Genomic DNA, 25,349 nt, shown 5'->3' on the forward strand with positions numbered 1-25,349 from the left:
GGGGGAATGAGGTGGAGAGAGGTGGGGTTATTCATTCCGAGAAACGTAGGATACATGACACAGCTCGGTGGAGGGAGGGAAGAAGAAAGTGCAGGTGTGGATAATGTATTATCTCAAGTGTAATAACGTTTGGGAAATTATTCAGCTGCACATCTGTTCTATATTTTATACTACCAAAGGTACCCGGCATAGCCGGGCAACACCAGTCCCTCCTCGTCGCTCCCTCATCCCACCCCATCCCTTCCCTCCTCCCTCAAGACTCCTACCCCACCCCTTCTCCTCACCCCCTTACAGACTCCCACTCCCCCTCCATTCAGTCTCCCACTCCACCGCCTCCTCCGGACTCCCACCACACCCCCACCCCCTCCAGACTCCCACCACAACCCCACCCCCTCCAGACTCCCACCACACCCCCACCCCTCCAGACTCCCACCACACCCCCACCCCCTCCAGACTCCCACCACACCCCCACCCCCTCCAGACTCCCACCAACCCCCACCCCCCTCCAGACTCCCACCACACCCCACCCCCCTCCAGACTCCCACCTCACCTGCCTCCCTCCGAACTCCCACACGTAAAATTATTTTACATCATGTCGCAGAATATAAGTATTCAATTGAAGTCAATGACATCACACACAGCGACATTTGAGAAAATTATTTTACACCACATATTTGTTAAATAATGTTACACATAAAGTGACGTACCTCACACAGAGGCAATCAGGGCAGTGTTACAAGCTGCAATGGAAATGAAATGGGGGTCAAAATAGTGGACTAAAAGTATTCAATAAAAGTCAATGACGTCATATGCAGCGACGCTTTTTATAAAACTATTTAACGTTTTTATTTACCCGTAAATTATCAATGTACCGTAGCATGGGACTAAACGAACACGAACACGAACACGAACACGAACACGAACACGAACACACACAAACTTTTATTTTATTTTTGCAGTGAATTTACATTAACGGAGCACAGGTGACTGAACGAACACGAACACGAACACAAACACAAACACGAACACGAACACGAACACAAACACAAACACAAACACAAACACAAACACGAACACGAACACGAACACGAACACGAACACGAACACGAACACGAACACGAACACGAACACGAACACGAACACGAACACGAACACGAACACGAACACGAACACACACAAACTTTTATTTTATTTTTGCAGTGAATTAACATTAACGGAGTACAGGTGACTGAACAAACACGAACACGAACACGAACATGAACACGAACACACACACAAACTTTTATTTTATTTTTGCAGTGAATTAACATTAACGGAGCACAGGTGACTGAACAAACACGAACACAAACACGAACACAAACTTTTATTTCATTTTTGCTGTGAATTAACATTAACAGAGCACAGGTGACTGAACAAACACGAACACGAACACAAACACGAACATGAACACAAACTTTTATTTTATTTTTGCCGTGAATTAACATTAACGGAGCGCAGGTGACTGAACAAACACGAACACGAACACGAACACGAACACAAACTTTTATTTTATTTTTGCCGTGAATTAACATTAACGGAGCACAGGTGACTGAACAAACACGAACACGAACACGAACAGGAACACGAACACACACAAACTTTTATTTTATTTTTGCAGTGAATTAACATTAACGGAGCACAGGTGACTGAACAAACACGAACACGAACACGAACACGAACACGAACACACACAAACTTTTATTTTATTTTTGCAGTGAATTAACATTAACGGAGCACAGGTTACTGAACAAACACGAACACGAACACGAACACGAACACACACACACACACACAAACTTTTATTTTATTTTTGCAGTGAATTAACATTAACGGGGCACAGGTGACTGAACAAACACGAACACGAACACGAACACGAACACGAACACGAACACGAACTTTTATTTTATTTTTGCCGTGAATTAACATTAACGGAGCGCAGGTGACTGAACAAACACGAACACGAACACGAACACACACACACAAACTTTTATTTTATTTTTGCCCGTGAATTAACATTAACGGAGCACAGGTGACTGAACAAACACGAACACGAACACGAACACAAACACGAACACGAACACACACAAACTTTTATTTTATTTTTGCCGTGAATTAACATTAACGGAGCACAGGTGACTGAACAAACACGAACACGAACACGAACAGGAACACGAACACACACAAACTTTTATTTTATTTTTGCAGTGAATTAACATTAACGGGGCACAGGTGACTGAACAAACACGAACACGAACACGAACACGAACACGAACTTTTATTTTATTTTTGCTGTGAATTAACATTAACGGGGCACAGGTGACTGAACAAACACGAACACGAACACACACACAAACTTTTATTTTATTTTTGCCGTGAATTAACATTAACGGAGCACAGGTGACTGAACAAACACGAAAACGAACACACACACAAACTTTTATTTTATTTTTGCCGTGAATTAACATTAACGGAGCACAGGTGACTGAACAAACACGAACACGAACACGAACACGAACACACACACAAACTTTTATTTTATTTTTGCCGTGAATTAACATTAACGGAGCACAGGTGACTGAACAAACACGAACACGAACACGAACACGAACACAAACTTTTATTTTATTTTTGCCGTGAATTAACATTAACGGAGCACAGGTGACTGAACAAACACGAACACGAACACGACATGAACACGAACACACACACAAACTTTTATTTTATTTTTGCCGTGAATTAACATTAACAGAGCGAAGGTGACTGAACGGGACATGTAATACGTCGTTGTCAACATCACCTTATCACGTTGCTCACTCGGCACTGCCACAATGTAAAAATACGTGTGTGAACACTGTGGGAATGCACCGCAGTTCTCTCCAAATACCGCCCATCGTGATTCAACCTGTCGCTTTGCTGATGATGGAGAGCGAGGGACCTTCTTCTTCTTTTTAAGTTTTATGGCGTTTTCAGAGCTGCGAGGCTCGATATATGCCACACACCCAGACACAACAGCCGTGAATGAAGGAGCCTTTCGGTAATCTATAAAACTACTGCATATATATGCATTTACCGCTCTCTTTTTAAAATCTCAGAACCACCATGCAGAGTCGGGAATCCTTGTTCAAAATGGCCGAAAATGTTTGGCAGATCCAACATGCCAATCCCTACCTCTTTAATACTCTGAAATACTCAATCTGGATCCGTCATATAGAGGGAACTTTAAAAACAGATTGTTCAAGTCTTCGGGTTTCCTGCAAGTATCGTAGGTCCCAGTATAGTGACACCCTATTCGAGGTATGATTTAAAATGACAGTGCAGAACGAGGGTTGGCAGCCGTGCTTTAATAAATACACTTGGTTATAAGAATCACTAATTTCCAAAAAATTTCAGATTTCACTCCAGATTTTGACACTTATTGAAGTCCCTTTTAAGCTCTGATCCTCAAATCCAAAGCCAGATTTTGATTATATACTTTAATTAGTCCGTGAGGGGTCATCGTGGTTCCAAGGCAAGGCATTTTTGAGCAGGCCGAACAAAATGGTGGCTTAAGAACCCAGCGATGTGACAAACAGCTGACCAAGATGGCATGCCACCATTTTGGTAAGTCTTATTTTGGTTTTTTCTGATGAGCACCCTCTAAATTATCTTCAAAAGGGGTGTTTAAATTTACCCAAACACACAGTTTTCATTTAAGCACTCCTTTGGAGTTGAGTCACAAGTGGTCATGAAAATTAGAGTTAGTAACTCAAATATACAGTGTTATGGGTTAGGGTTAGGCTTAGGGTCAGCACCAAATTGAATATACACTTATGAAACTGAGAATTGCTTCTCCACCCCCTGCATCTTCCCCTACACCTCATTCTTACCGCATTCCTTGTTTTTCCATCTCTCACAATTTTGTCCCTCAACCCTGCTGTCTGTATGGTTCTTCTCATCTCTCTCTGCTGTTCCCTTTGTTCTGTTGTGTCCTGATCCATTCAGGCCTTGACTGTATACAAAAATGTATTCCTCCAGGAAGGTCCTTAACCAATAAGTGAGCGTGGAAAAATGGCGGGGGGTAACATGAAGCACACCGAGTTTCTCTAAAAAGAAATGTATAATTTACTTACACAAGACATGGCTTATGAAATCTGAGACACAAAGACAGGCAAAAAGTATACAAAAAAACCACACACACACACACACACACACACACACACACACACACACACACACACACACACACACACACACACACACACACACACACACACACCATGCACACAAAAAACGGGGAAAAAGAGAAAGATTAAATGGCATGGGGTAAATCCCAGGCTGCTGCAGAACTAGGATGCCAGCTGAAGGGATTGTGGAGCTGTCCAATGGTGAGCGAGCAGAGCTGGTGGGGGGGGGGGGTGTTTTAGGTGCTCAGAGCAACTGAAGTTCAAGAGGGCCCACAGCACAAGAGCCCAGAATGCAAGAGAGGCAGAGACCAAAGAGTGCAAGATGTAAGAGTACAATGAGCACGAACTTCCCGTCAGATTGGGGCTTCATCGATTTACCATGGTATCAGTTTTTCAATTGTATGAAACAGAAATTTGACGACATTATGATCGTATACTTCAGCCTTGTGTCTGTGGGTCAAGGCAGTACTATATTGCTGTTTGTTCTTTCACCATCCTTCTCAATCCTCTGGATAACATGAAAACTGCATTCAAGTCGAACATAATTTGGAAATGTTATTTTTTTAATGTAGCAGAGGAAAGACATTAATTGTGGAGGGATGAGAATTTTGTGTAGTAGTTCCTCCATTGCCATTACGTGGCACAAGCCGCTTCGGCCAAATCTATTTCAAAGAAAAACATTGTGGGATCTTCAAATTCCACACCAAATTACAACAAAAATGACTCTAATGGCATGATGGTGGAGACGATGCATCACTCTTCATGTAGTTTATTTGTAAAGCGTAATTATAAACAAAGGTTCAACATACTCTTTAACAATCTTAGCACAACTGTGACTGCTCCAGGCTTGGCACTTGAGTTTTAATTACTATTGAAAATGTAAGCAACTACGAGATGTGGCAACAGGCACATTCCAAAAAGACTTCTGGGCATACAATAAAATACTGGTCCTTGCTCTTCCATGAACCTAGATTGTAAATAAAAATGAAAAAATCCAATGAGGTGTGTAAGAAACATGCAAATAAATTAACCACTTCCTGATACTTGCAAATATTACTAGGAATTGTGATGAAGTACTGAACAAAACAGGCTCAGAAAACGTTCTCCAGTCACTTCATCGCAGGTTCCCCCAAGAGGTCATCGTCGTGTGAGTGTCAAACAAATATCACAGAATTCGCTCGGAGATCCCCAAACGAGTGCCCATGGGGCTCCTAACCAGGAGGGAGCCCCATTATTCATCTATTCACATCATGTTGGCACTCAACATGACGTTAGTGGACAGATAATGTCCTGATGAGAATGGTTTCCTGGATGTTGTGGTCAACAGCATTTATGATCCGAGTGCCCATCAGATATGTTCATCACCGATGATGACTGTTCTTTGACTGAAATGTTGGTTTTTCTGACCTTTGACTTTTGTGATAAAACCTCGATTCGGTTGTTTGTTTTGTGTTCTCCATTGTTTTTGTAATTTAGGCTATTATCGATGGGAGGTTTCCAGGAAGTGCACAGAAACAAACTGTGGCATAAGAGGTTCATGACCTGCTTGAAATGACAAATTTTAAAGGCAAAACAAAATAATTTATATGGTTGAGAAAAAAAAAATCAAACTACCCACCATAATCTGGTTACTAATCATAGAGAGCAACAACATTCTGCCAAATTATGATCATTGGTGGACGTGACTTTGGTTCCTTGAGAAGAGTCAATATGGCGTATATAGTCATTATGTGGTATGAATACATAGGTGGGAGGGCTGTCCGCATCCACCTGTGGTGGTACCAACATTAGGAGCCACGAGCAGAGAATTGGTTCAGTTGAAAGCTCTTGGGGCAGGCTGTCGGGTAGGGGATTTGTGCGTTTTTTGGAGTTCTTTCTGCCTGACAGGTTGTGTTCCTGATTCTGCAGTGCCTACACAAGGGTACCATTGGAGTCGGTGTTCACACAGGCTTGACACCAGAAAGATAGAGGCCCAAACCCTGATGTAGCTTCCTGGGAGGCTGCCTCATCATCTGGTGCATGACCTCGAGTCCCCTTCTCTGCCAGTTCATGACTAGAGCTGTATCGAGCAAGGCATTCTGGGAGGCCCTTATGAGACCAGCGGTTTGCACTGTTGGTGCCATCTGGAACACTCCTTGTTCACCTGCAAAGTTCCCTGAAACCCTTTCCCCCCTCTTTATTCTACTCTGGGCCAATCAACTGTGGCAATCCATCCTGATTATTTTTTTCCTATCCTCTTTCGTTGCTTTTCCACTCTCTTGGTTTTTGGGCTCGACCCTCCCCCTGTGGAATATAAATGTAAAAAGATAATGTATTTGGTGTGGTGGGAGGGGGGGGGTGGTAATGGAATTTCAGAAATGTAAATGAAACACCTTCCTCAACTTCAAGCTCGTGCTGATATAAAACATTCAATTTCTATCCCATATTATACCCAGCAGATAACTAAACCACCGAATAGGATGTAAGATACTTAAAATGTGAACAACAGAAACCACTCCATCTCTGCATACAAGCGTATTGGCTACATCGACATTTCCTGTCATAGCTTCAAGTTCCTGGGCATTATATTGCCACCTATTGGGTGATATGCATCTGCCTTTTGAAGCTACACAGAAATGATACTAATGGGTCTCCTGGCTTAATGTTCCACCTTGCTGTGCAGCCTTGATCGAAAATTAGTTGGTTTAAAATAAAATAGAGGTTTTAAATTGGATGAAAAGGTTCAAAAACGAAACAAAGTTTATTTAATGAATAACTACACACATAAAACGAATTGTACTAAATGTAAAAAAAGTGCACCACTTTTTGCACAAGTTGTGATTGCATGTTTTTTAGAATTAGTATAAATTGCTCTAATATGAAGAATATATAGTCCCAAGTGAGACAGACGCTCGTCTCTCGATGGAGGACAGACGTAGTTGGGGTCCATAAGGTGATAAAGCTGATTTTCAGTTTGATTCGATGGAAAATTAGGGGGCTATGGGGGCTGAAAGACCTGATAACACGATTGTATTCGTGCAGTGAAAACAATGGAGGAAGAACGGGTCCTGAATTGATGAAAAATGATCCCTTAGCTTTTGTCTAGTGAAAAGTCCATTAAAAACCCTTTTACACCCGAAAGGTGTGTAAACGGTCAAGGTTCTAGAGGGTATAAGTTGTCCAAAGGGTGTAAGGGTCTAAAGGAGTCTAAAGTGTTGAAAGGATCTTAAAAAGGATTAAAAAGGTTTCAAGGGGTGTAAAATGGTCTAAAAGGGTCTAAACGATCTGCAGGTGTAAGGGATTTAATCGGTTTAAAGGGTCATAAGTGGTTGAAAGGGTGAAAAGGTCTAAATGGTCAATAAGTGTTTAAAGGGTCTTAAAGGTTCTTATGGGGTCCAAAGGTCTATGTGGCCAAAGAGGTCTAAAGGTCTGAAGGGTGCATTCTAAAAATAGTTAGGGTATAAAGGGTCTAAATTGGTCTGAAGTGTTGAAGAGGTCGAAATGATGTAAGGGTCTAAAGCAGCGTCTCTCAACCTTTTTACCCTTGTGGAACCCTTGAAATAGTTTTCATGTCTCAGGGAACCCTTGCATAAAAATTATTATATACCATTATTAATATCTAGCTCTTTTATATTTTTATCGTAGTTCACGTGGTAAATATAACATATTTTTTTCGGATAACTGGTTTCAGCAAAAAATGACCCCCTTTTTATCAAATTTATTGGCAATGACACAGACAGATCACATCATCAGTGGCGACGTCATCACGTACAGGCCTTAAGGTGAGGTGAGGAATGTTATCCTGATGCCACACCATGGCCTGGTAATGTGCCCAGGCAATGGCTTCATGTAAGGCTCCTCGTGTCGGAGGTAGCTTTTGAGCCTCCAGTTGTTTATTGGTGAAAAGCTTCCATCTGAGATCACCAACATCCACCACAGTGCTACCAGGCTCATAGAGCTGGCAAACAAATGTCTCAATGGCTCGTTCAGTGTCAACTTCCAGCTTCTCGGACGTCCCTAAGGCAGCAAATGCAGATACCACCTCCATGGAGCATCTGCTAAGTGCTTGCCAACAGGTCAGCTCCCCTTGCCTGCAAATCGACCTGTTACGTCAGCTCCAGAGAAAGAATGGCATCCTGGTAAGGCTTCAGCCTTTGCATCACCAAGTGCATTCACGATTGGTCCCAGTGAGATTATTCGCTTCTTGTTCCCCACACCAGTGACAAAGTATGTGTTCCTGCAGAGCTGATGGCAACGGTGGATTGCAAGGACAAAAACATCAGTGTCAGGTGACAATGTCGAGTTCTGTTGCTCCTCTTCGAACAGCATCCAGACTGTGCAGGATAAGTCTCGTGTCAGCTTCTTCTTGGGAGCTGCAGAGATGTTGAACATCCATGGAGTTTGAGAGGACCTCTTGCCGCGAAGTCACTATGAAGACCTTGGGCTTACCCTCAAAGTGGTGGAGAGCTTTCTTTGCAAGATAAACTGTCAGTTCGTCTTTGGTTGCGGTACTGGATAGGAACTGCTTTGCTGACACCTTGCCAATTTGTGTATTGTCTGTGACGAGGTAAGCAGTTGCTGGCTTATGACCCTGGTGTCTCTCCCTTGTGGCCTCTTTCAGTGAAGTGGGAAGATCATAATGGTCAAAGACTAGATGGAGCTCATCATATTCTCTGCACTTGCTGTCTGGTGTAGCTATGAAGTGGTCAGCCCATTGAGCACATGTCTTGACCCAAGGTGGCTTACCCATTGCCTGGACAATTGCCATTCCATCAATTACAGTTGCCTTCCTTGGTGTCAAGGGAACAATGTCATTGGTGACATCCTCTGGCTGCAGATCAACACTAATTTTATTTGGGAGGTCCTCAAGTACAGCCATCAGCTTGCTTTTGTCTGTGCATGCTAGGAGTTCACCACTCACTGTGAACAAGGCTCGTGGGAGAGACGTGAACTCATGCTGGCCAATGCTCTCCTTGAGGTTCATCTCGGAGCGTGAGCGTGCAACAATCAACATGCGGCAAATAGTGATCTGTCGTCCTTGAGCTCCACTACCTGATCAGCCACTTTGCGTTTCACCGACTTCCTTGCACTTTTCCATGTCTTCAGTTGAACCTTCTTCATTCTGGCCCAGATACTGACCTCATTCGTGTCGATGCGTTCCTCAACAAAGTTGGCATACTTCTGCTGCCCAATGTCTTCTTGGTGCCTGGTTGGTGTCTTGGTGTGCAAACACATCTTTCTGTACCTCAGCTGGTATCACAACCTTTGTGATGATGTTGTGCAGGTCTTCACCCTCGTACTTCATAGGATTCATGGACGATGTGAGCACAGTCTTGAGCCGAGCAATGTTTTCTTCCTGTCTTGTCCATACAGCCAGTGACAGGTCATGATGTTCCTTACGTGTAGTTGTTGGTGAGCCAGCCATCACATGTGCTTCTTCAGCAAGCCGACTAAGCTCTGGAGCTGCAAGGAAGAATCTCTCCCGAGCACTGGCATTCTGTGTAATGCCCACGAGTCCTTCAGTGACTTTCATGATGCGGTTGATATGCTCAAGAACATGATCCACCCCAATGGCACAGAATGGGATCTGGTTTTTGTTGACTACAAAGTTTCCATCAATGAACTCTTGATGTATGTCTTAACTATCATGCAAAAGTTACCTGAAGAGGAGAAAGTGAGATCTCAGTATTATATGCTGGTTTGGATGGGTCGTGGCTGCGAAGTTCAACAAGAAGTTAGTTGTATGATCATAAACAGGATAAACAGACATTCTGTAATGAAGACACTGTTCGTTCAGATTGAATATTTGTCAGAAACACTTTAGAAAACGTAATGTAACATTCAGGCACTCCAGACTCTGAAAGAAAACGTGATTAATACAGTACGTTGGGTTAAAAATGACCTTTCAGCTTTGACGTTGTGTCAAGGTTACTGAAGGTCCACAGAAAAAATGGCGACAACATTTTTCCACTTCCTGGCAATGCTAAGAACACATTCATAATAGTTGCAAAAAATTAACATGCAAAACCAACGGGAATCCCAATCTGTTATGTTCGTCCCCCCACTAATAGCCAAACCATCCAGCATATCCAAACCACCTAGCACATCCAAACCACCCAACATATCCAAACCACCCAACATATCCAAACAACCCAGCATATCCAAACCACCAAGCAAATACAAACCACACAGCATATCCAAAACTCCCCACATATCCAAACCATGCAGTATTTCCAAACCACCCAGATTAAGAAAACCACCCATCAGAATTATTGCTCCTTAAGTGCTTTAACACCAGTGATGCCCTGTCACGAATCTGTATCTATTTATAATTCCAGAAATCTGCGTGTCTGTGTGTCTGTGTGTGTGTGTGTGTGTGTGTGTGTGTGTGTGTGTGTGTGTGTGTGTGTGTGTGTGTCCGCTGTTTCTCGACAAACACTGGTCAGATCTGATTGAAACTTGCCAGGTATATTGCTGTGGACCTGTGGATGTGCCTTTTCAAGGTTTGATATTAATCGGACAAGTGCTTCCCAAGTTATGGCCATTTATTTACCAACCAATGAAAGGACACGTTGCTGCATAGGCGTGGCTGCGTAGGCCGGTGAGCAGCCGGCCGATGATGACGTCACGTGCTGTGCCGGTTACGATGGGGATCGGTGCCTTAGTTAGGCCTAAGTCACATTTGCTCTACGGCGAGGATACGGCGGCCGTACGCCATCAGAATTGACAGAAACGTGCGGCGGCCGCAAAGTTTCTGAGGTGGCCCCAGGGTGTCCCTATGCCATATGGCTATATTTTACAGGCCGTAAGGTTGCCGTGGAATTATAACGCGGAGTTATAACTTTTTTCATTTCTACGTTCGTCGTAGCAATTCGACAAGCCGAAAAAAAAACTGGTTAAAAAAATTAAATAATTCACCCATTCATTACCGTCCGTCTGGCCGCACGTTTGCCTTAGGGCCCCCTGCGGTCGCCTTGCGGGCACCTTGAGGCGAACTTGCGTCTGCCTTGAAAATTCTATGGCCGCTGCAGGAATGCCCTAAGGTCACCGTGCGACATCAAATCAAAGACCGTACGGCAACCCCACGTTTTCGGTCTCCACAATTTATAAATACCCCGTGCAGCTCCCCGAAAAATAAAAACATATGTGACTGCTACATTGTGTGACCGTGGAGATACTGCGGCCGCCGTATAAATGCTAGTGGCCGTAGATTTTGGAAACCCCACGGCTGCCATGGCAAATGTGACCTCGGCCTTACCACGGCGTACGAGTGGCAATGGTCAGTGACAACGAATGTCATGGCAAGCAAAGACAGAGAGGTAAACTTGATTTTACTTTGGATTTTAATTAACTCTGTGTGTGTGTAAGCATCACAGCAGTTGTTACTTCAACGCAAGCGATAATGAGTGGAATGCATGTGAACATTCCGTACGGGCACGCACCACTTCCGGATAGTGATGACTTAATGTAACCCAAAAATAAGGGTGGGCGCCGGCGCTCACGAAAGAAATATGTGTAAACTTGCCTGTCGTAAAGAAAAAAGCTTCCCATTAGAGAGGGGATCTATTCTTTGCCCTTCTCAACGCATCACATTTAAAATCCCATTAGACATGGGGATGGGGCTAATCTGAACATGCATTGAAGAAATAACTGTCTGAGGACCTGGATGTGTGGATGCATTCATCAGACCGGATTCTGAAATCCGTATCTATATGTCTCTGTCTCTGTCTCTGTCTCTGTCTCTGTCTCTGTCTATATATATATATATATAGATGAGTACCAGTATACTGGGCCGGTGTATACCCCGGTTAAAATAGGTGTACCATATCCCTGTGTCGTAAGAGGCGACCAGGGTTGCGTCAGGAAGGGCATCCGGCGTAAAACATGTGCCAAATCACTATGCGGATCATACGGATGATCCGCTGTGGCGACCCCGAACGGGAGCAGCCGAAAGAAGAAGAAGAAGATATATATATATATATATATATATATATATATATATATATATATATATATATATATATATATATATATATATTATCTGCTCCTCAAATTGTAAGCGCAGAAATATCACCGAGTTTCTTTTTATTATTTTCTCTATTAATATCATATTATTCTTTGAATTATATATTCTTTCTTTTTGACAAATATGTTTTTAGTCATTCAGTCCTTAATTATATCATTCAACAGTAGTTACACTAATTAAGATATATTCCATCCAAGTTCAACTCCACTCTTGGCTTACTGACTTCCTCTGCTGTCAGAGCCAAGATGTGGCACAAAATGGAATCCTTTTATCTCCTCTCTCTATCAAGGCTGGAGTGCCCCAAAGCAGTGTTCTGGGCTGAGTCATATTCCTGCTCTTCATTATTGATCTCTCTGACTGGAAAATCCTCTTTATCAATTTGCTGATGACAACACCCCTTTGCCATGTAATTCCTCATCCTTCAGACAGGAAGGCTGCAGCCTCTTCCCTCTCTTCAGACCTTGAAAAAAAATCACAAAATGGTCAAAAACTTGGAATATGTCTTTCAATCCTGACCAATCTCGCCCTCTCACGATCTCTCTTTATGAAAGGACCATTTGGCGAGCCCACCCATCTACTTTGTTAAAAATCCTCGAGGTTGAATCACTCAAACTTTTGGGTCTCACTCTCAGCCATGATCTCTTTGGGGCAAACCACATTTCAAAATTGGCCTCCAAAGTCAGCTCAACTGACTGGACATCATCCTTGTAAAAAGTCCATCCTTGGCACTCTTGAACTCTTATCCACCAACAAGTTCCTCATCTGCAAGCTCGATGGAGTAATGCTCTCCCCTCTGGGCTGGCACCCCTGCCTCACAGTTTGCTCAGCTGAACGCTGTGGAAACCAAGGCCTTTAAGATTAGTATAATCTACAGGGAAGGAGCTGAGTCTATATTTGTCCGATCACTCTCCCATCACAGCCAGGTCAATGGGCTCTCTGACTTACACTGCCTCCTTTCTGGTCTTGCACTCTGTCTACTCATTCTGTGCTTTGTCTACCTCAGCTTTCTGCAGGGTATACCATGGTCGACCAGCAACCCCCTTCTCGTGAAACTACCGAAATCCAGAATCTCTGTTCACCCCCACTCATCCGTTTCTCTTTTTTTTCCCACCTGTGGAACTAACTTGCTCAACATGTTCAGTCCCATTCTTCCCTCCAGAACTTCCAGATGACTGTTGACCATCACGTCAGGTCATCCCCCATCCTTACTCATTATCCGTTCAACCCTCATTAACCCTCCTCAAGCCCATTCCTTCCTTTCCAGATTTTTGGGATCTACCCCCCCCAACCCCCTCCCTCTGCCTCTGTCTCATCCAATTTTTCATTTTTTTCTACATTTGTGTTTCTCCCAAAGCTGTACATACATAGTATACATACATATATACATACATTAAAATGAGCTCCGTCCGACTGGCTGACAGTCCGACCAAGCGACCAAAAATGTACTTTTGTGTACATGATATTTCAAAAACTGTTGAACATCTCGCTTTCATATTGCAGATATCTATTCTTCATGACGTTATCTCAACCTGGTTAGATCACGGCTGTGATTGACAGAAATATGTTGTCATGGCAACCATCTCAGTAACGGCTTGTGTACGTGATATTTCAAAAACCGTTCAAGATTTGGCTTTCATATTCCACAGATTTATTCCTCATACCACCAAAAAAGCAGGGGACCTCGAATATCATCTCCTTGTTCCCTTCCTTTTCTTGCTGTGTTTGAGTTTGTATCCAACTTGTTCATGCCCTGAGTCATCCCCCCCTCCCTTTTATCTCATTCTTCCAAATGCCCATTCTGCCTCTAAGTTTCCCTCCATTGTGTCTCTATACCTTGCTGTTGTGTTTCCCCTCTTTCCACTATATTGTGGTTCATTCGGTGCTCTAATTCTTCCACGACCTTCGACTTTGTATGCAAAAAGAACACTCTGGCAATGTCTCTGTGCCTGTCCCAATGACATTTTAGCATAAATGGCTAAAAGGAGAAGCGTGTGTGTATGTGTGTGTGTGTGTGTGTGTGTGTGTGTGTGTGTGTGTGTGTGTGTGTGTGTGTGTGTGTGTGTGTGTGTGTGTGTGTGCGTGTGTGTTTTTTTCATTTGTATTAACAATATATATCCACTGCGGCCGCTCACTTGTATTACTAGGAAATTAGAGGAATCCAACACCTCTTAGTCTCATCAATGGATATCTCTCGTATTTCCTCTATTTTTGTGAGTCTGACTTGCATCAAGGAACGCAACAATTATGGTTAACTAATTTGAAATTGCCACTCTTTCGTTTAAATGCTGAAAATTATGTTAAAATCACTATTTCACTTACAGATTTCACCCCAGCAACGGCAGGTTAAAAGTGACTGCAAACAGAAACGGGTCACTGAAAACGCATGCACAGTGTGTGTGTGTGTGAAAGGCCTCGCTAGCATCCATATGTCATTTTTAAAGTTGCTTAGAACAAGCAACTAGTTGGAGATAGCTCACTTGCAAGTTGGGATCAATTGTCAGATTGTTTGTTGTGTACATTTTGTTAGTTTGGGAAATCTGGGCAATGTTAGACTTTAGTTATGTACGTACTGCGATATTGTAAAATGCAACACGTGGTCAGGCTTTAACAATTCACATGGATGGCAGAAAGTCAATTTCTAATTAGATACCCGACATCGCATATGTGTATGACATGACCTTATGGCTCATGTAAAGTAATAAGATTTCTTTACGCACAACTAAATAAAAGTATGTTTTTACGGACCTTACATCTTTTGATGTACAGACCTTACATCTACCATCCCTACCTTGTTTGTCTGCTGTTTGGCATTGCCAGCCCTCCGAAGTCCGAAGTGAAGACCTGCTGGGCCGGTTACTTTGAGCGGTTGTACCAAGCTGATCCACCAGCTGTCGAGTTGGACGTCAGGGGTGTTACAATCCCTGTTGCTGATCCTCCAATCAACTGTGGCCCACCTTCGCTTGTGGAAACACAGGCTGCGGTGAACCGGTTGAAATGGGGTAAAGCTCCAGGAATCTGTGGCATCCATGCTGAACTTCTCAAGGCTGGTGGAAATGCTGCACTCGTGTGATTGCATGCAGTTGTGTGCTCTGCTTGGAACACAGGCATCAACCCAACTGACTGGAATAGGGGCCTTGTTATCCCTCTCTGGAAAGGGAAGTGTGATCGCCAAGACTGCAACAACTACCGAGGGGTGACGCTGCTCTCAGTGCCGGGCAAAGTCTTTGCTCAGATAATTCTTGATAGGTTCACCACCATCTGCTTGAGCACCAGCGTCCAGAGCAGTCAGGCATTACACCAAAGAGGTCACGATTGACCGTATCCTTGCTCTTCGCATCCTCATCGAGCACAGACGAGAGTTTTTTGCAGAGGCTGCTTGCAGCCTATGTTGATCTCTGTAAAGCTTTCAATTCAGTGAATCAGGATGCCCTCTGGAAGATTCTTGGTCTTCATGGGGTGCCACCAAAAATGATCGATCTGATGTCTGAACTCTACTCTGGTACTGAGAGTACTGTGAGATGTGGTGGTACCATCTCTGACTTATTTCCAATTGCTACTGGGGTTCTTCAGGGGTGTGTACTGGCCCCCACACTTTTCAGCACTTGTTTGGACTGGATTCTAGGGAGGATGTCAGAGCGATCAAGCTGCGGTGCAACGTTTGGGAATTAGTCTAAGCAATGAACGATTTCGGTTGGACAAACATGTTATCAAAACTTTCTCACCTGAAATGACTTCATTGACGATATGTCTTATCAGAAAAAAACCCCACCCGAATCCTCCCATGGGAAACCTCGTTTTGACCTCACATCCAAGATGGCCGACATTGTACAGGTGCAAAACTTAAAATGGACCTAATTTTGGAAAGAAACAACAAAGAAACACTTTTAAGGTGTCATTTTTAACTAATTTGAAGACCCCCATTCGTTTAGTGATACTTATAAGATCGTTAGATATCAAGGTCATATGTCAAGGTCAAGGTCAACGTTAAACTTGACCGAAACAACGTTAAATTTGACCGAAATTGTATCGAGAGTTATGCCAAAATGATAGTTATTGATAAAATATATTGGTTGTTATTGCCACATATACCATTAAGATGCTCATTCATTTAGTAATATTTTTGAGGTGATTGGATATCTAGATCATGTGATAAATTCAAGGTCAAGGCCAAATTTGATCAAAATGATGTAAATTCACTCAAAATAAAGTACATTGGATGTATCATTTTCAATGGACTCTTTCAAGATGTCCATTCACTTATTTATGATTGGCATCGAGATCATAATCACAGCCAAATTTAACCAAATAAGTAAGAATCCAAACAGATTTTGTGACCTTGCAGTGACATCATTTTGAAACCCGTGTTAAGGTGTCTAATAACAAAGTTTACTATGCCTGATCACTTAAATGATATTGTATGAGTGATAATTTTTTAAAGTCAAATTGCAATGTCAATCCATTGTATTATTATTGAGATCTACATCCTGGTCATCATCATCCTGATTGTCCACATGTGGCACATTCATGCATGTTATTCCCCTGCATTGGCCACAAGCTGGTGTGCACCGTAGTCCATTCTTGCGGCAGGTGCATGTTTTTTTTGTCACACTGGCCACCACAATTGCACCGAATTATCTTGAGGAGTCGCTCTGGTGCTGCTGGCTGAGTCATCCTGATAGGCACAAGACCACCGGGAGTGGCTTTCCAACCCCAAACTGCAGAGGCGATATCATTGCCATGTCATCCCTGCACTTGGTGAGAAGTCCGATGACTATGAAAGGTGGCTGCGTCACTCGTCGGTGGAAGCTTTTCTGGAGATGCATATTGTGTAGAAGTAGCTACCTTCAATAGGAACTTCATCACCCTTGCTGCGTTGAGGCTTAGTGATGTAGTGCACCCATATATCTCCAGCATGGCATCTTCTCCTGCCTGTTTTGATGAAGACGGAGACATAAAAACGGTGGCTGACTTGCTCAGTGTTGCATACTTTGTAAAAACAGTCACTTTGCCGATTCCATATGGCCTTGATGTGGTATCACACCCACTGAAAGCGTGCAGGAAGAGTAGACTTTCCGAGAGGGCAGGATCCAGTTTCTTCTTCAACGTTGTGATGCACACCGTCTGTTTTGCGGTCACCATGTACAGGTTGTCACTGTTATCTGTGGCATCAGCATGATGTATCATCAACTGAAATACATCAGAATCTTCTGCGACAATGGCTGTTTGACTGTTCTTCGCAGCCAAACATGCTAGCATACAGATCTTGTAGTCAGCATCCCCTTCTGCATGCTCAACGGTGATGTCTGCTTTGACCATATCCTCTGCAAGGAGGTTGATGAGGGCCTGCTTGTTTGATGTGTCGGCAAGGAAAGCTTTCTTACTCATGGTTAGACGCATTTCTGCAGAAACTGAGACTGAAGCACCAATGTTGCTCCCTGTCCTACGGCACAGTAAACAAACTGCGTCCTGACTGCACACTGCCATTACGGTTCTATCTGAAACAAAAATAATAATATACTGATTAGATTGAAACATACCATGGAGAGGATTACAAATTTCAACACAGTCAAATTAACGCAATCAGCTCTCAACGTTTCGCGGATTTCCATTGCGTTGAGCCCTCAAGAATTCTAGAATTTGGTCTGGAGTTGGTGCAAGTGGTGGGGTTGATTGGGGATGGGTGTTGAGGGTGGGATCTGGGTGGGGTTTGCATTCATATTGAGGGTATAATTAGCATTAGAGAGGAGATTAGCAACGTGCATGATGGCATAATGCTATATGACGTCCATGATGTCTTAATGTTACATTTCGTCACATAACGTCATAATAACCCATACATATACGTGTCTCATCCCCAACACTTTGGCCAGAAACCCGTATTTTGATGGATCTTGGGCCAAATGTGTTAACTAATGTGATCTATAGGTGATGATGCCACACAGCGATTTCCCGGGTTAATACGCTTAATTTGGTGAGCTTTGAGATCAAATTTTGATTACATTTTACAATGACCTTGACCTTAACACATAATCGTGACCTCTAATGGTTCCGAAAATTTCACTAAATGAACGGGAGTCCTCAAATTAGTTTAAAATGACACCTTAAAAGTGTTTCTATGTTGTTTCTTCCGAAAATTAGGTCCATTTTAAGTTTTGCACCTGTACAATGTCGGCCATCTTGGATTTGAGGTCAAAACAAGGTTTCCCATGGGCGGATTCGGGTGGGGTTTTTTTCTGATGAGACATACCACCAATGAAGACATTTCACGTGAAAAAGCTTTGATAACATTTTTGTCCAACCTCTATGGATCATGATCCGTTCGTTGCTGTGCCTAAATGTCAAAATCTCTGACCTTGATTTCGCAGATGATGCAGTCATCTTTGCAGAAACTTTAGATATCCTTTTGGGGGCCCTCGAGGTGCTGAATGAAGAGTTGGAGCCGCTGGGATTATGGGTTTCCTGGGTCAAAACGAAGATCCAGGCTTTCGCTGACATATTGGATGTCGCTGTCCTGTCTGTGCCTGTTTGTGGTGAGGATGTTGAGGTCCTGGAGAGATTCACTTACTTTGGCAGTGATATTCATGTCTCTGCCGGCTGTAAGTCAGAGGTCAATAGATGTCAGGGTCGGGCCTGGGGGGTCATGGATTCATTGGATAATGGGGTGTGGCACTGCCAGTACCTGTGCGGGAGGACGAAAGTCCGAGTCTCCAGGTCCTTGGTGCTTCCAGTCTTGCTCTATGGATGCGAGACTTGGACTCTGACCAAGGATGTGAGACAGAGACTTAATTCCTTTGCTACCAGGTCTCTTCAGAGAATCCTTGGCTATTGCTGGTGGTGCTTTGTATCCAACGAGAGGTTGCTGAGAGCGACTCAAATGAGATTTTTTACCTGCATAGTCTGTGAGCGTCAGCTGCAGTTGTATGGACATGTGGCTCGTTTTCCTGACGCTGATCCTGGTCACCAGATTCTCTCAGCGAGGGAGTCTTGTGAGTGGAGGAGGCCAATGGGTCGACCACGTGCCTCGTGGTTGCAGCAGGTTGATCGGCATCTCAAGGAGATGGGGATGGGCCAGGCATCTGCCTGGAGGATGGCCAGACAGAGGCCCCTGGAGTACCGGCGGAAAGTTGATGCAGCGATGTGCTGCTCTGGCGCATACTCCCATACCTGACCTGACCTACAGAGAGCATTGCATCAGTGAAACAGTTGTTCCCTCAGCCAAAGAAGCTACCCCACAGCCTTGTACTTCCTATGAAAGAAGAATTAAAACAAGAAGAAGAAGAAAAAGAAGAAGAATAAGAAGAGCAAGAATAATAAGAAGAAGAGGAATAAACATAACTATCCCAACTGACATCTGCCATTGTTTCTATACACACTTAGGCAAAGATTACCAGAGTGGATATCATTACTCCACCATGATGAACATGTTACGTCTGTGAGGCATCTCTTGGGGTTGTGTACAACTTTTGTTCGATACTTGTCCTGAATGAATTAGCAGACTAAATAATGTCTTCTCAATCCCTGAAGTCTCACCAGGAAATGAATTTAGTGGCATTGGCGTTGAAGCATTTAAGCTGTCTGAGAGCTCGGTGGTTCAATCCTGACCCTGGCCAGGTCATAGCAAAGACTTTAAAAATGGTAAGTGGTGCTTCCTTGCTTGATGCACAGAATTTGGAGGATACATCACAGACAACCTCTGTGTGAAGGCATCTCATGTGGGGAAGGGTGGAGATAGACGTCATCATGAAATGTTCCACTTTCTGAGAAGAGATGAGTGACACCAGTAGATGGCACCACTGACACCGAGAGTGCTCTGGGAAGTAACTTCTCCCAAGGTGAACTGCTGTGTTTTTTTCCAAGTTAAAAATCAAATCGTGTGTGTGTGTGTGTGTGTGTGTGTGTGTGTGTGTGTGTGTGTGTGTGTGTGTGTGTGTGTGTGTGTGTGTGTGTGTGTGTGTGTGTGTGTGCCTGGATTGATATGTGACACCACTAGATACTGTGGAAAGAAAAATGAAGGCTCCGCCCCTGTACTTCACCCACCCATAGGCAAAAGGTTCAGATGTTGGGGTGGAATAATAAAGGTCAAATTTTGCGATGACACAATAAATGGTCCACATTTTTGTCCAAAATAAAAATGACAAACTTTGCACCAGAAGACCACTTCAATCATGATGATGTTCTTGGTGGTTCAATCACACCATTCAATTGAACTATTTGGCCCAAAATGATCACAATTGAACCAAAATTATGTACCAAACTCGACGGAGAAAAGATCGTCGTGTTTCCAAACAAAGATCAACTGCCTTCATGGCAAGAAGCTTCATCTCCATATTTCTCATTGTTTCAGATTTAAAACCTGCATGCATTCCCGAAAGCACTTTCCATTAGGGGCACAAGTTCCACCACAAAGCGCATTAAAATGCAAAGAGCACTATAATGTAGCCATGTTACATTAGATGAAGAAACCCCACGAGAGGCAGCATTCTTCTCATGCCCCAATATTTTGCATACTTCATTTTCATGAGCATATGGTCAAACAGTGATTCGAAAACGTCATTATGACTTGAAAGCTAACTACAGAAGCTAACCGTAATGACAGCATTGCAATTGGGATTGGGATGAGAAAGGGAGAACGCGGTTTTACGACGACGAGATGATAATAAAGAAATGTGAATAATCACACAGCATTTAAAGAAATTTGCATGGCAACATATCTTTTGCTCTTCCTTAACTTTGATTTTGTATTTGAAAAATGAAAAAGTTACAAAGACACTCTGGTAGAGAGAAAGTATATATGTATATCTTCTTCTTCTTCGTCTTCTTCTTTCAGCTGCTCCCGTTAGGGGTCGCCACAGTGGATCATCCATATGATCCGCATAGTGATTTGGCACGTTTTACACCGGATGCCCTTTTACACAGGCTGAGTCAACCCCCTGGTGTTACATGACTTGGTATATACATATATACAAATACATACATACATATATATATATATATGTATATATACATACATATATATGTATACATATACACACACATATGCAGTGTGTGTGTGTGTATATATATATATATATATATATATATATATATATATATATATATATATATATATATATATATATATATATATATATATATATATATATATATATATATATATATATATATATATATATATATATATATATATATATATATCCTGGTGTTGGCGCAGTGGTTAGGGCAGCGGCTTGGGATCCAAAAGGTCCTGAGTTCAAGCCCCGTTGGGCCACTGAATTAATACACCAGGGGGTTGACTCAGCCTGTCATCCTTCCGAGGTCGGCAAAATGAGTACCAGTATACTGGGCCAGTGTATACCCTGGTTAAAATAGGTGTACCATATCCCTGTGTCGTAAGAGGCGACCAGGGTTGCGTCAGGAAGGGCATCCGGTGTAAAACATGTGCCAAATCAGTCTGCGGATCATACGGATGATCCGCTGTGGCGACCCCAAACGGGAGCAGCCGAAAGAAGAAGAAGAAGATATATAAATATATATATATATATATATATATATATATATATATATATATATATATATATATATATATATATATATCTTCTATACCGGGCGTAGTGGCGTGTGCATGTAATCCGGCTACTCGGAGGATCGCCTGAAGACAGGGCTCTGTGCTGGGCTCTGCCGTGATTTTGAAAAATCACATTCAGCCACATCTGATGTGATCAGCCATCTTTGAGAAAAATAACAAAATACACGCACACAGACAGACAAACATCTCTCTTGTCGTATATATCTACAGTGTCCCACAAAAATGTACTCACATTTTGGCTCCTCATAACTCATTGAATTTTTCATTTATTTTCTGATCAAATTGACTATAATAATGACAGAAGTACGACTAGGTTTTTAAGAAAGAATATTTATCATAAAGTGCTACTGGAAGCACGAAAACATCATGGAAGTTCAAAGACAATTTAGAAGACATTTTCACAAAGATCCACCAACGAAACGCACCATTGCTGCCATCCGAGATAAGTTTGAAACAGATGGAACTTTGCATGACGTCTATAAGGAGCGTTCAGGAAGACCACGGTCATCAACCACCCCAGCAAAGGAAAATAAATTGCTGGAAACCCTCCACTGATCCCAACGGAAATCTGTACGACAAATGGCTCATGAGACAGGAATCCCAAAATCAAGCGCCCATTGGATTTTGAAGCGAATTAATTGGAAAAGTTACATTCCAAAATTAATCCACGCTCTAAATGAAGACGATCCTGACCGGAGAGCTTCATTAGTGGTACCTGGGCGAATGCGAAGAAGATGCAGCATTTCCATCCAAAATTGTTTGGAGCAATGAGGCCAGCTTCAAGTTAAATGGCTCAATTAACTGACACAATTGCACCTACTGGGCTCCTGAAAATCCGCATGTTACTATGGAACACCATTTGAACTTATCAGGGGTTAAGGCCCTGTCACACCTTGACGATTTAGCCAGCGTATGCCGACATATGAAAAATTCGTCTAAAACGCAGGCACACGTCGAATACGTATGGGTAAGTTTTGTATACTTTAAGAGCACGCTGGCATACGTCATAGTACGCTGGCATACGTCGTAGTACGCTGGTATACGTTGTCGTACGCTGGCATACGTCGTAGTATGCAGAGCTGTTAGATAAATTTTCCATGCTTGAAATTTTTCGACCTATGCCAGTGTATGACTCACACGTTCCGCATACACTGGCCATAAGTTGTAGGCACGTTACGCGATCGTTGAAACACGTCGACACACGTTACTTGTAAGTTACTCATAAGTCGAAACACGTCGAGGTAATGTTTAGCGTACCCGAAACTTATTTCAAAACTATGCGTAACGTGTTTTAGGCACGTTACGCGATCGTTGACACACGTCGACACACGTTACTTGTAAGTTACTCATAAGTCGAAACACGTCAAGGTAATGGTTAGCATCAGTGTTTCAGACTCCCTGATTTTTTTTTGTGGGGGGGGGGGGTTCTTCGGTATGACGGTGATGTTGATACTTCGATTTCTCATGTGGTTATAATATAATATAATTAATAGGCTGCCGCTCAACGATTTAAATCATAACCGCACTAGAAATCGAAGTGTCAAAATCACCGTTATACCGAAAAAAAAAAAAACGGGGAGTCTGGAACACTGACGCTAACCATTACCTCGACATGTTTCGACTTATGAGTAACACACAAGTAACGTGTGTCGACGTGTGTCAACAATCGCGTAACGTGCCTACAACTTCTGGCCAGCGTATGCGGAACGTGTGTCATATGCCATGTACGTCGAGAAATTTTCAACATGCTGAAAATTTGTCGACGTACTCGGTGTACTATGACATATGCCAGCATACTACGATGTATTCCAGCATGCTCTTAACGTATACAAAACTTACCCATAACGTATTCGACGTGTGCCACCTTGGTTCGACAAATTTTTCATATGTCGGCATACGCTGACTAAAACGTCAAGGTGTGACAGTGGCTTCACATTTCGATGTCTAGTGCGGTTACGATTCGAATCGTCGAGCCGCAGCCTATGAATAGCCTACGCCACGTGATCGTCGGCGATACGCTGCCACGCGCTATGCATAAGTTACACTATCGTTGGGCATAGGTTGTGAACGCCGACAACACGCTCAGCATTCGTTGGTATAAGTTATCTATATGTGATTGAAACGTTCTGTGTACGTTACTAATACGTTATGCATATGTCCAGCTCGTTATGAATACCTCCACAACTGAGAAAAAACATCAATAGTTCAGTATATGCCAGCGGTTGGCATACATTTTGATACCTTGCCATACACTGGCTAAAACGTAAAGGTGTGACAGGCCCTTTACAGAGTAGTGTGGGATATCAGCATTGGGCATCCTAGGGCCATTCTTTTTTGACCAAACTGTCACTGGGGATGTTTACTTAAACTTGCTGCAGGAATCCGTCGGTCCACGTGTCGAAGAGATATTTGGTGACGAAGAGATTTACTTTCAGCAAGATGGAGCACCGCCCCACTATCACCATGATGTAAGGGCCTATCTCAAAGCAACTTTTCCAAACAGATGGATTGGGTGAAGAGGTAGTGTTGAATTCCCTGCGCATTCCCCAGACCTCACTCCAATGGACTTCTTTTTATGGGGATATCTCAAAGATAAGGTTTACGGCTCAAAACCAGCAACAGTCGATGAGCTGAAAGAGGAAATTGAAAGCCAATGTCTTGCAGTTCCAAATGAAATGATTAGTAACGCTGTTGAATCGGCTGTGTTGAAACCGCGTTATCGGCTGTGTTTGGAACGTGATGCTCGTCAGTTTGAACATTTGTAAACATGCATTTATCCATTTATGCATTAAACCATTAATCTTGTTTCTAATTCAATAAACAATGCATTTATTGTCATTTAAAGAATGAGTACATTTTTTTGGGACACCCTGTAGATATATATATATATATATATATATATATATATATATATATATATATATATATATATATATATATATATATATATATATATATATATATATATATTGTTGCGGTTGAGGAAATTCGCAAACCACCATTCAGGTACTGTAGGTGAGATATCTCTGTAAGTACATGTGTAGTTAGCCCCAAACCCGTTGTTTAGAGGGAATAAATGTGATTCATTCGGGCTGCGACCCTTTAAGATAGCCGTTTTTCTGTTCTATCTTTATTTTGAACCAACCACGTCTCAACCACCATCACACAACAACCACCGACCACAACGCCGCTTCACAACAACAACAACGCCAACAGCCACGACCTTTACCTTCACAACTCGCCCCCACAAACATCGCATCACCGCCATTCCAAACGTCGCCATGGCCATGGACCACCACTTTAGACTCTCCACCACCTTCGCCTCTCCTTCTGCGGCCATTCCCGCACCGCTTGTGGGCACCGAGCGTCAGGCTGTCCTGGACTCGTACAGGGCGCGCGCCGAGCCGCGGGTACAAAGTGCGGCCTTTACGAGGGGAAGTCGGATCAGGAATGATACACGCCCACTTCTGATCCGTCCAATCAGCAAGCGCGGGGCGGTTTGGCCCCGCCTCCACGCAAGTCGGAGTAGAATCGATATATGCAAATTCGAGGATCA

At 43.0% G+C, this 25,349-nt stretch overlaps 1 long non-coding RNA gene across 2 annotated transcripts in view; it reads right to left on the bottom strand.

Annotated features, from left to right (window-relative positions):
- Positions 1-25,349, bottom strand: part of LOC147022734 (uncharacterized) — a 62,586-nt gene that overhangs the window by 16,305 nt on the left and 20,932 nt on the right. The window contains exon 3 of one of the 2 annotated variants that reach the window (XR_015059693.1): positions 708-740. The exons of the other annotated variant lie outside the window; for it this stretch is intronic. This is a non-coding gene — a long non-coding RNA (uncharacterized LOC147022734). The remainder of the gene's footprint in view (positions 1-707; positions 741-25,349) is intronic. 2 annotated transcript variants of the gene reach the window in all.

This window comes from Eptatretus burgeri, chromosome 7 (genome assembly GCF_056783735.1).
Source record: "Eptatretus burgeri isolate ZD-2024b chromosome 7, Ebu_testis_v1, whole genome shotgun sequence".
In the NCBI taxonomy this organism is placed as follows: Eukaryota; Metazoa; Chordata; class Myxini; order Myxiniformes; family Myxinidae; genus Eptatretus; species Eptatretus burgeri.